The sequence below is a fragment of the Callorhinus ursinus genome, unplaced genomic scaffold (assembly GCF_003265705.2).
Source record: "Callorhinus ursinus isolate GAN/ISIS: 27379988/994484 unplaced genomic scaffold, GSC_fseal_2.0 scaffold25, whole genome shotgun sequence".
NCBI lineage: Eukaryota > Metazoa > Chordata > Mammalia > Carnivora > Otariidae > Callorhinus > Callorhinus ursinus.
Window position 1 is genome coordinate 15,969,756 of NW_027397087.1, and position 11,358 is coordinate 15,981,113.

General features: G+C 36.8%; 1 pseudogene; it reads left to right on the top strand.

Annotated features, from left to right (window-relative positions):
* Positions 1-2,290: 2,290 nt before the first annotated feature.
* LOC112833424 (transcription factor BTF3 pseudogene) lies at positions 2,291-2,780 on the top strand (annotated as a pseudogene).
* The last annotated feature ends 8,578 nt before the right edge of the window (positions 2,781-11,358 follow it).

Consider the following 11,358-nt stretch of genomic DNA (forward strand, 5'->3'; position numbering starts at 1 on the left):
AATTTTTAATTTTTCTGTTGCATGTTAATTGACCCAAATGTACAGAGCATATTGCTTATAACAGAGTTATAAGAAGCTAACATTCTACTAGAAGCTTACCTGCCAAGAATACAATGCCCATTTAAATACCACAGCTAAAGGGAATCTATCATTCTTTTTTCTATTTTTTATTGTTTTATGTATTTTTATTGTTCTATTTTTATTGTTTTATGTAATGTATCACCATACATTACATCATTAGTTTTTAATGTAGTGTTCCGTGATTCATTGTTTGTGCATAAGACCCAGTGCTCCACGCAGAACGTGCCCTCTTTAATACCCTTCACCAGGCAAACCCATCCCCCAACCCACTCCCCTCTAGAACCCTCAGTTTGTTTTTCAGAGTCCATCATCTCTCATGGTTCATCTCCCCCTCCGATTTTCCCCCCTTCATCCTTCCCCTCCTGCTATCTTCTTCTTTTTTTTTTCTTAACATATATTGCATTATTTGTTTCAGAGGTACAGATCTGTGATTCAACAGTCTTGCACAATTCACAGCGCTCACCATAGCACATACCCTCCCCAGTGTCCATCACCCAGCCACACCATCCCTCCCACCCCCCCCCACTCCAACAACCCTCAGTTTGTTTCCTGAGATAAAGAATTCCTCATATCAGTGAGGTCATATGATACATGTCTTTCTCTGATTGACTTATTTGACTCAGCATAACACCCTCCAGTTCCATCCATGTCATTGCAAATGGCAAGATCTCATTCCTTTTGATGGCTGCATAATGGGGATCTTCATTCTTGGTGGCTTATTTAATATGCTTTAAGCCTGTCTGGCTGCTTCTAGTTATCTAACTTACTCTCAGATGCTACTGTCCATGAGTAATTGTTATACTTTTGAGGTATCAGGCCATGTTAACACCACCCAGAAGAACATATTTTGAAATGCAAATTTATTGAAAACCAAAAGTAGAATACATTTGAAATCCAAATTGCACATTTATTTATTCAACAAATATCTATTGAGCATCCTCTATTTGGCAAATATATCCATTCTGTTTGTGACTGTTCTTTAAAATTTTGATTTCCAAATGTTCATTATTAGTATTTAGAAATATGATTTATTTTGTGTATTGACCTTGTATACTGTGAATTTGCTAAACTCAAATATTATGTGAGTTTTATTTTGTTTTGTTTTAGGTTCCTTGGGATTTTCTGCATAGACAACCACATCAACTGTGAAGAGACAGTTTTGTTTCTTCTTTTCCAGTAAGTATGCCTTTTATTTATTTATTTTTTTCTTGCACACTTGAGTTGGCCAGGACATCCAGTATAATGTTGGATAGAAGCATGAGAGCAGACATTCTTTCCTTGCTCCCAGTATTAGGGGAAAGCATTTAAACCTTCACCATTAAGCATGTTAGCCTTAAGTCATATGTGCACATGCATGTTTACACATGTTACCCATTATGAAGTTAGGGAAGTTCCCTTCTATTTGTACTTTGTTGAGTTTATATGTAGGTAATGAATGGAATTTGAACTTTGTCAAATGCCTTTTTTTAATCTGTGAGTTTTTTCTTCTTTAATCTGTTGAAATGGCAAAATACAATTTTCTAATTATATTTTCTAATGTTGGACTAGCCTTGCATTCCCAGGATAGACTCCACTTTGTTGTAGTGTATTATCCTATTTATCTATTGTTAGATTTGATATATATCTTGATCAACATATCTGGTGTGTTGAATATATTTGATATATTGCCAGTATTTTGTTGAAGATTTTGCATCTCTATTTGTGGGGTATGTTGCTCCATAGTTTTTTAGTTATGTCTTTCTCTCGTTTTGGGTAACAGAGTAATAATAGCCTCCCAAAATGAACTGCAAAGTGTTCCCTCCTCTTGTGTTTTATGGAGGAGTTTGGGTAAGTTTGTATTTTTTCTTTTAAATGCTTGGTAGAAATGACCAATGGAACTATCTGGGCCTAGAATTTTCCATTTTGGGAAAGTTTATGAGTAAAATTCAATTCCTTTATAGATATAGGAAAATTTAGGTTAACCAGCCTACCTTCCTTCCTTCCTTCCTTCCTTCCTTCCTTCCTTCCTTCCTTCCTTCCTTCCTTCCGTCCTTCCTTCCTTCCTCCCTCTCTGTCTCTTTCTTTTTTTCTGTGAGGTTTGGCAGTTCATCTCTTTAAAGAGTCAGTTCTCCATCTTGTGTCCCTCTTGTGTACACCTAATCTCAGCTGGTCCCCCGAGACCCCCTGAGCACCAACCCTATTGCCCCCATGTGGTCCCATTTCTGCTCCAACAAGATGAAAGAAACTATCATGAACCAGGAGAAACTCGCCAAACTGCAAGCACAAGTGTGTATTGATGGGAAAGGAACTGCTCACCAAAAGAAGGTGGTTCATAGAACAGCTACAGCAGATGATAAAAACTTCAGTTCTCCTTAAAGAAGTTAGGGGTAAGCAATATCTCTGGTATTGAAGACGTGAATATGTTTACGAACTAAGATACAGTGATCCACTTTAACAACTCCAAAGTTCAAGCATCGCTGGCAGCGAACACTTCCACCATTACAGGCCATGCTGAGACAAAGCAGCTGACAGAAATGCTACTCAGTATCTTAAACCAACTTGGTGCAGACAGTCTGACTAGTTTAAGAAGACTGGCTGAAGCTCTGCCCAAACAATCTGTGGATGGAAAAGTACCACTTGCTACTGGAGAGGAGGATGATGATGAAGTTCCAGATCTTGTGGAGAATTTTGATGAAACTTCCAAGAATGAAGCAAACTGAATTGAGGTAACTTAAGAAGATAAAATTTGAAGAAGTTACTGGGAGCTGCTCTTTTATATTATGACTGCTTTTAAAAATTTTGCTCATGAATCTGAAAAAATCTAGATCTCTAATATTTTTAAGCCCAAGCCCCTTGGACACTGCAGCTCTTTTCAGTTTTTGCTTATACACAATTCATTCTTTGCAGCTAATTAAGCTAAAGAAGCCTGGGAATAAAGTTTGAAACAACATTAATAAAGTTCTTTGCCTAGGGAAAAAAAAGAGTCCAACTCATCTGACTTGTGGAATTTATGGGCTTTTAGGTGTTCATAGGATACTCTTATTATACTTTTAATGTCTACAAGGTCTATAGTCTTCTATTTTTTCTTGATTAATCTAGGTGGAGGCTTATCAATTTGTTTGATTTTTTTAAAGAATAAACTTTTTGTTACCTTGATTTCTTCTACTTTTTATTTCAATTTTACTGATTTATACTCATATTTATCATATTTATAACTTACTTCTTTGCTTGCTTTAAGTTTAATTTGCTTTTTTCTAGTATTTTAATATTGAAAATTAGATTATTGGTTTGAGATCCTTTTTATTTTCTAACATAAGCATTTAATGCTATAAATTTTCTTCTAAGCACTACTGTAGTTACATCCTATAAATTTTGATATTTTGTGTCTTCATTTTCAATCAGTTCAAAATAATTTTCAATTTCCTTTGAGATTTCCTCTTTGACCCATGGATTATTTAGAAGTATGCCATTTAATTTTCAAACAATCAGAATTTTCCAGAAAGTTATTTATTTCTAATTTAGTTCTTTTTGATCTGAGAACAAGTCATTTTGTTCAATTATTTTAAATTTGTTATGATTTGCATTATGACCCAGGATATGACATATCATTATGAATTTCCAGGAACACTTGAAAAAAATGTATGTTCTGTTGTTGGAGTTTCCTTAAATGTCCAATTGGTTGATGGTATTGTTTAAGTGGTCCATAATCACTGGGAGAAATAGATTGTAGTTGGCTTACTTCATCTTGGCAAGCAGTGGAAATTTAAGTTGGATTTTGAACCCAGATTTTTTTTGTTAAATTAATATTTTCATTATGCTATAATGAAACATTTAAAACCTTTCTAAGAGCTCCCCAAATCCCTTATGTATTGTGCAACATAATTCTTGATTTTAAACTCATCTTTATACTGTAAGTTTTATTTTTGCTTAGAAGGGAAAAGTCAAAATCTACTTAGGAAATGTACAAGTTTTTCTTGTTTTTGTTTTTGCAAACAGACTTAAAACATTTTATTTCATTGATTGCTCATTGCAAACAGGTTTAACATGTTTCCTAGTATATGCAAATCTTAAAATCATGCCCTTTTGAGTCTTTTATTTTTTTTAAGTTTTTATTTAAATTCCAGTTAGTTAACATACAGTGCAATATTAGTTTCAGGTATACAATATAGTGATTCAACACTTCCATACAACACTTGATGCTCATCACAAGTGCCCTTCTTAATCCCCATCACCTATTTCACCCATCCCTCTCACTCCCTCTCCCCTCTGGTAACTCTTAGTTTCTTCTCTATAGTTAAGAGTCTGTTTTTTGGATTTCTTCTCTCTCTCTCTTTTTTCCCTTTGTTTGTTTTGTTTCTCAAATTCCACATATGAGTGAAATGATATGGTATTTGTCTTTCTCTGACTGACTTATTTCATTTAGCATAATACTCTAGCTCCAACCATGTTGTGCAAAGGGTAAGATTTCATTCTTTTTTGTGGCTGAGTAATATTCCTCATATAAACATACATACATACCCCACATCTTTATCCATTCATCAGTCGATGGACACATGGGCTATTTCCATAATTTGGCTATTGTAGATAATGCATTCACTTCCTTTTGGAAAGTTTACTTTCCCTTAGCTATAGAGGGAAAACTGAAGCATAGTGGAGGAAAGAAATCTATTAAACTACTGCATCAGGTACTGAAATTGAGCTTTTATTCACTTCTGGCTGCCTACTCTTCCATGCTTTCTTCCATTCATTATGAGTTAGAGAGGCAGGTGAGAACAGTGTTTCTCAATCTTTAAAAAAATATATATAATTTTTTTCACAAATATAAATATCCTATACTCTTTATATTATATTTAAATTTTCTAAATAAAATGAACATTTTAACTTAAAGAAAATTTTCAGGAATTTAGGGTATTTTCCCCCAAATTCCGCATGTTCCCCTCTCCTAAGATTCAAATACATTCCAGGGTGAGACACCTTATGTTGGAAGTACAAATCATTTCTCCCTACCAGGTTCATCAGTACCTGTCCATCTGGGGATCCTTTGGCAGTCTTCTTTTCTTTAAAATCTTGTTCACCCTAAATGGTCATACTGTGGCTCATCTGTATATCCAGAAATAGAGCAGGTTCCACTACAGTTGATAGTCTCCTCCCTTTCCCCTGTAAACCCATGCCTTCCAGAAAAGAGGACACAAAGAAGCCAGCTAGTTTACACAAAAATGTGCAAAGGAATCACCTGTATCACAACCCATGAGAACAGCTAGTAACAGGTTAGAGATGGTTGGCCAAGGGCTGAAGTCCAGCAAACTTTTGAGGGCAGGGTAAGCATTACCAGCAGGTCACTAGTAATGAGAAACTTTCTTCTTTGTGGTTTGTTATGGAAGTGAAACCATATTGGCTCTGCTACCAAGTCTGCTATCATTTAAACAGAGCCAGCAGAGAGACTACCAGACAAATCTATTCTTTAACAGGTATCTTTCCCAACATACTTGAAATAATGGGAAAAATTAACATGACATATTATTTCAATTGGTCATACAAACCCCTTTCTTTTTTCTCTAAGTTGTTTTTGGATCTTGGGTATATTGTCTGTGGGATGATGCAGGATATTTCAAAGAGTTTTCCTAGAATCCCTATCATGTTATATAAAATATGAGTAAAGTTTATAGAGGTATGGAGAAAGAAAGGCATCAATAGAAATAGAAGCGAGGGAGTGAGCAAGGAAATGGGCCACGGTAAGAATGAGAGTGTGTGTGAGACTGAAGTCCTGGCATATTTTAAGCCTGAGATCAGCACTATTTCTTAATTGATCTCTTTGCTTCTATTTTCATCCTCCTCTGATTGAGCCCCTTCCATGGCAGAGTCAATCCTTGCACTGCAAATCTAACCATGCTGGTCCTTTCTTAAAATTCTTTGGAGGATGAAGTCCGTTCATGATCTGACCTCAGTCCTCTGCTTTAGTCTCACCAGCTGCCACCCTTTATCTTATGCTTAGGTGATTTACATTTCCTTTCAGTTCCTGAAAACACTGGGCTATGTCATTCCTCTTTGCTTTTGCATTTTTCTCCCTGGCATGTCTGGTCCTTGTCTTTGTTGGCCAGTTATGCTGATACTTCCTCTGTGACTTCTTCCCAGGCCGTGCATTCTATGACAGTTAATTTCTTCTGCAAAACATTGTACATAGTACTTTCATTATAACATTAATTGTTATATGCTAATTATTGGTTTTGTGTTTGTTGTGCCACTGATCTGTAAACTTTTTGTGGACAGGGGCAAAGTGGTGTCCTTTTGTCACCTGTATCTAACACTGTGCCTGGTACACCATAAACTCTTAGAGAATGTTGGTCGATCTAAGTCAAATAGAACTGTAATAAGAAGTCACCATGCAGTCTTTCATTTTGTAACTCTTAAGCTCAAATATGCAGCTGTTTTGTGCTATTATGATATATACTTTATCTGCTTTAGGGAAAAAAAAGGAACAATGTTATTTAAGGCGGATAGCTGGGTCAAGCAATCGTGTTCTCTTTTTCCATTGGGATAAGGATATTCCAAAGGGAAAATATGAATAGAAGCCTTTTACACCAATCTTTTATACTTAGGGGGGAAAAAAGGATTGCAAATTTTTCCAAAGCTGGTTAGAAAAATTGGGCCCCTCTGCAATGTGATACTTCTAAAAATAATGCCCAGAGGAACAGCGGTTCTAGAGAATACTAAATCCAAGTGTGGCTAGATTCCATCTTCATTTTGGAAACAGCCACAGCTGTGGCCAGCCCAGTCAGACAATGGAATGCAGTTGGGGATTTGATATGGGGGGAAAGGAGAGGGAACTTGATTTCCTGTCCTGAGGCAGTTGGCACATAATCCCAGGTCCCTCCCCTTCCCCCATCTCCAGTCCCCAACTCTCTCCTCATCACCTAGGAAATATACTGGTGATTGGGGTAAGATCTGGCATTTGGAGTTTGTTTATCCTCTTGGGAATATTGTGCTATAAGGGCCTTTAAAAAAATCTAAGATAATAATATACTGTACATCTCTAACTCTCTCCAAGTATGGACAAGTACCAAGTTAAGCCACAAAGAAATGTTTTTCCTCTTTTAAAAATTTTTCTATAAATGGTATTTTGTAATTTATCTGAGACAAAAGAAACACAGTAGTTCCAACATCATTAAGTTTCCTTTCTCCAAAATGTTGTAAGATCATATGCCTGCTGGAAATGACACACTGATCTTAACCAACAGTATTTTATAGAGAAGATAATTTCCAGTCCTATCATCTGTGTCTGCTTGTACTCTTTCTGTCTCTCCCCCCTTTATTAAATCATCAAAAGCTCACATAGCAAAGATGAGAGCACTATTAGCAACTACATGGAAGTAGCATGTCTATTCTGTTAAAGAGCTACCAGAAAAAAAAAATATGGTTATGTTAGGGTGGTGGTTACTCTTGGGAGGAAAGGTTAGTAGTAACTGGAAGGAGGTATGAGGGAGACTTCTGGGGTACTGCTTGTGCTCTCTTTCTTGATCTGGTACTGGTTACATGGATGTACTTAATTTTTGACAAATGACCTATACCCTTATAATTTATATACTTTTCTATATGTATGTTTTACTTCAGTAATAAGAAATAATGATAATCATGATATTAGGCCCATGTTGGATCAAAATGCCATTTAGCACAAAGAAAATAAAGATCAATAGATACATGTCTGTATGACAATAGACAATAAGTATATAATATAATAATATAATATACTATGAGTATACCTAGTGGGAGCAGTGGAATATACCTTTTAATAAGAGGTCATTTGTTTACTTTGGGAATAGGAGGCCCAGAAGCCTAGCCTTTTTTCAGTGAGTAATAGGCAGAAAGTTTCTCTCCAGCTCTTGTTGCCACACTGCCCAGCCATTCTTCAGTTGCCTTCATATTGTTACAGAACAACCCTTTGGGAAAGATATTTCTTTCCCAATAAGACAGATATTATCAACCCATCTTAAAAAGAGGAGTCTGAGATACATATTAATTTAATAATTTATTTAAGATAATAAAATCAGTGGTGATGCTAGGGTCTGGATCCAGGTCTGCTGGTTCCCAATGGAATTTCCCATTCATACAAGTGAATATGATACATTGAAGTCAACAGTCACTGAGTCCAGTTTCCTCTTTTTGATATGAAATCAAGAAAATACTATGACTATTGAGAGAAAGCCTCACTTGGACTCTGTTGACTTTGATCAAAGCCTTCTTCATTAAACTCTTTTTGACTAATCCTGCTCAAACTTCTATCTAAGGAAACAATACCCACCCTTCTCTGGAATCTCCTGCAGGCAGGAAGACTTGAGATTTCTCAGCTTTCCTCAAATAGCAGCCAAGGATGGCAAGTCTGTGAGAGGAATTTTTGGTGAAAGAGGATGGATGGTGGAGTTATATGGGATACCCCTATTATGAGTTTCTGAGATCTTTGAAAGAACCCAGCAGTGGCTTCCAAGGGGAGGGAGTGAGGGGCTATGGAAGCCATTTGCTCTGGGTGCAGGAAATAGGAGGGTGCATTTTCTGTAGAGAATTTTTAAAAATAGTAAAGCCAAATGAAAGTTGTTAGCCTGCTTTTTATTATCACTATGTGCCTGAAAATCCCTAGGAGCTCTTCTTGGAGATACTCACCAGACCAGAGCGCAGTGGCAAGGAGTGCAACTGACCCTTACCCCTTCTCCACCCCATGCCTCATTTTGACATTAAAATGTTAGTTCTAGTAGCTGTAAAACGCATCATAATTGTCAGTGCACCAGCCAGATGCTCTTTCTCTGGGGCCAAAGGGATGAGGGAATTGTTTGTAGGAGTTGTTGTAGGTAGATATTCTGGCTCATTCTGGGTCTGCACCTATCTTGTGGCCACATTCTGTCACCTCTTCACAGAACTAGAGCCCACAGTATTTGAGCAGATGATTGAGAACATGTACAGGGTTTGGCTCAGAGACTACTGCAAAGGAGGCACTCTTGCTCCTCTGACTTCTTAAGACCACAGTCTTTCCAAGGTGTTGCCTATTATCTTGAACAGCTGAATAACTTCCCCTCCCTCCCACCCTCCACAAGGACACCTCTGTCTTCATCACCTACTCAGGCTAAGCCCACTCTTATCTCTCCTACTTTTCACCATCTCATTGTAGAAATGAGTTAAAAACTCCAAAACAAATGCTAACTTGTAACTATGGCTGATCAGTGACCGAGGAAGAGAAAGGGAGTAGAGGGAACTATATCTCCTTTCAGTCAGACTCTGGATATCTGTATTGAGGTGTCTATTACCATTGTGCCCTATGCCAAACTTATTATGCCTTAGTAACTGACTCCATATGTGTAGTTCCAAAAGTTTGAAAAATAAGGGATGAACCAAGTTGAACTAAGCAAATGATAACTTAAAGCAAAAATGATAATGTTAGGGGTGCCTGGGTGACTCAGTCAATTAAGTGTCCAAGTCTTAATTTCAGTTCAGATCTTGATCTCAGGGTCATGAGTTCAAGTCCCACAGCCTACTTAAAAAAAAATGATGATGTTAATATCAAACAAAGTAGAATTTTAAGAGATCATTAAATATAACAAAGAAGATACCACAAGTGTGTGTTTATGTATCAAACAATATAACCACACAATATATATTGAAAAAGAATAATTGGAAACACAAAGAAATGTATAGAAATTCAATCTTCATAGTAGCTTTTAATATATTCTTTTCAGAAACTGATGGATCAAGCACACAGAAAAAAATAAATTTATGGAAGGTGAAAATGAAAAAAATAAACAGTGATAGATGGGTACATAAAACAGAGAAAAATAGACTGTTCAAAACTCTTGGAACATTTTTAAAAAATTGATTATGTAGGTCATAAAGTGAATCAAATCTCTGAGTCTACATTCTTTGACCAAAATGCAATTAAATTAGAAATTAAACAAAAAAGATAGCCCAGAATGTTTATTCTCTTAGAAATTTCAATAACAAATAATCTCTTTGAGCAAAAGAAGAAACCAAATTGTTTATAAATCTATTTAGAAATACAATGAATGCTGGTGGCATCACAATTCCGGACTTCAAGCTCTATTACAAAGCTGTAATCATCAGGACAGTAGGGTACTGGCATAAAAACAGACACATAGATCAATGGAACAGAATAGAGAGCTCAGAAATGGACCTGCAGCTCTATGGCTAACTAATCTTCGACAAAGCAGGAAAGAATGTCCAATGGAATAAAGACAGTCTCTTCAACAAATGGTGTTGGGAAAACTGGACAGCCACATGCAGAAGAATGAAACTGGACCATTTCCTTACACCACACACAAAAATAGACTCCAAATGAATGAAAGACCTAAATGTGAGACAGGAGTCCGTCAGAATCCTAGAGGAGAACACAGGTAGCAACTTCTTCGACCTCAGCCGCAGCAACTTCTTCCTAGACACATCGCCAAAGGCAAGGGAAGCCAGGGCAAAATGAACTATTGGGATTTCATCAAGATAAAAAGCTTTTGCACAGCAAAAGAAACAATCAACAAAACCAAAAGACAATGGACAGAATGGGAGAAGATATTTGCAAATGACATACCAGATAAAGGGCTAGTATCCAAAATCTATAAAGAACTTATTAAACTCAACACCCAAAGAACAAATAATCCAATCAAGAAATGGGCAGAAGACATGAATAGACATTTTTCCAAAGAAGACATCCAAATGGCCAACAGACACATGAAAAAGTGCTCAACCTTGCTCGGCATCAGGGAAATCCAAATCAAAACCTCAATGAGATACCACCTCACACCAGTCAGAATGGCTAAAATTAACAAGTCAGGAAATGACAGGTGTTGGCAGGGATGTGGAAAAAGGTGAACCCTCCTACACTGTTGGTGGGAATGCAAGCTGGTACAGCCACTCTTGGAAAACAGTATGGAGGTTCCTCAAAAACTTGAAAATAGAGCTACCATATGACCCAGCAATTGCACTACTGGGTATTTACCACAAAGATACAAATGTAGAGATCTGAAGGGGTACGTGTGGCCCAATGTTTATGGCAGCAATGTCCACAAACTGTGGAAAGAGGCAAGATGTCCATTGACAGATGAATGGATAAAGAAGCTGTGGTATATATACACAATGGAATATTATGCAGCCATCAAAAGGAATGAAATCTTGCCATTTGCAACGACCTGGATGGAACTGGAGGGTATTATGCTGAGTGAAATAAGTCAATCAGAGAAAGACATGTATCATATGATCTCACTGATATGAGGAATTCTTAATCTCAGGAAACAAACTGAGGGTTGCTGC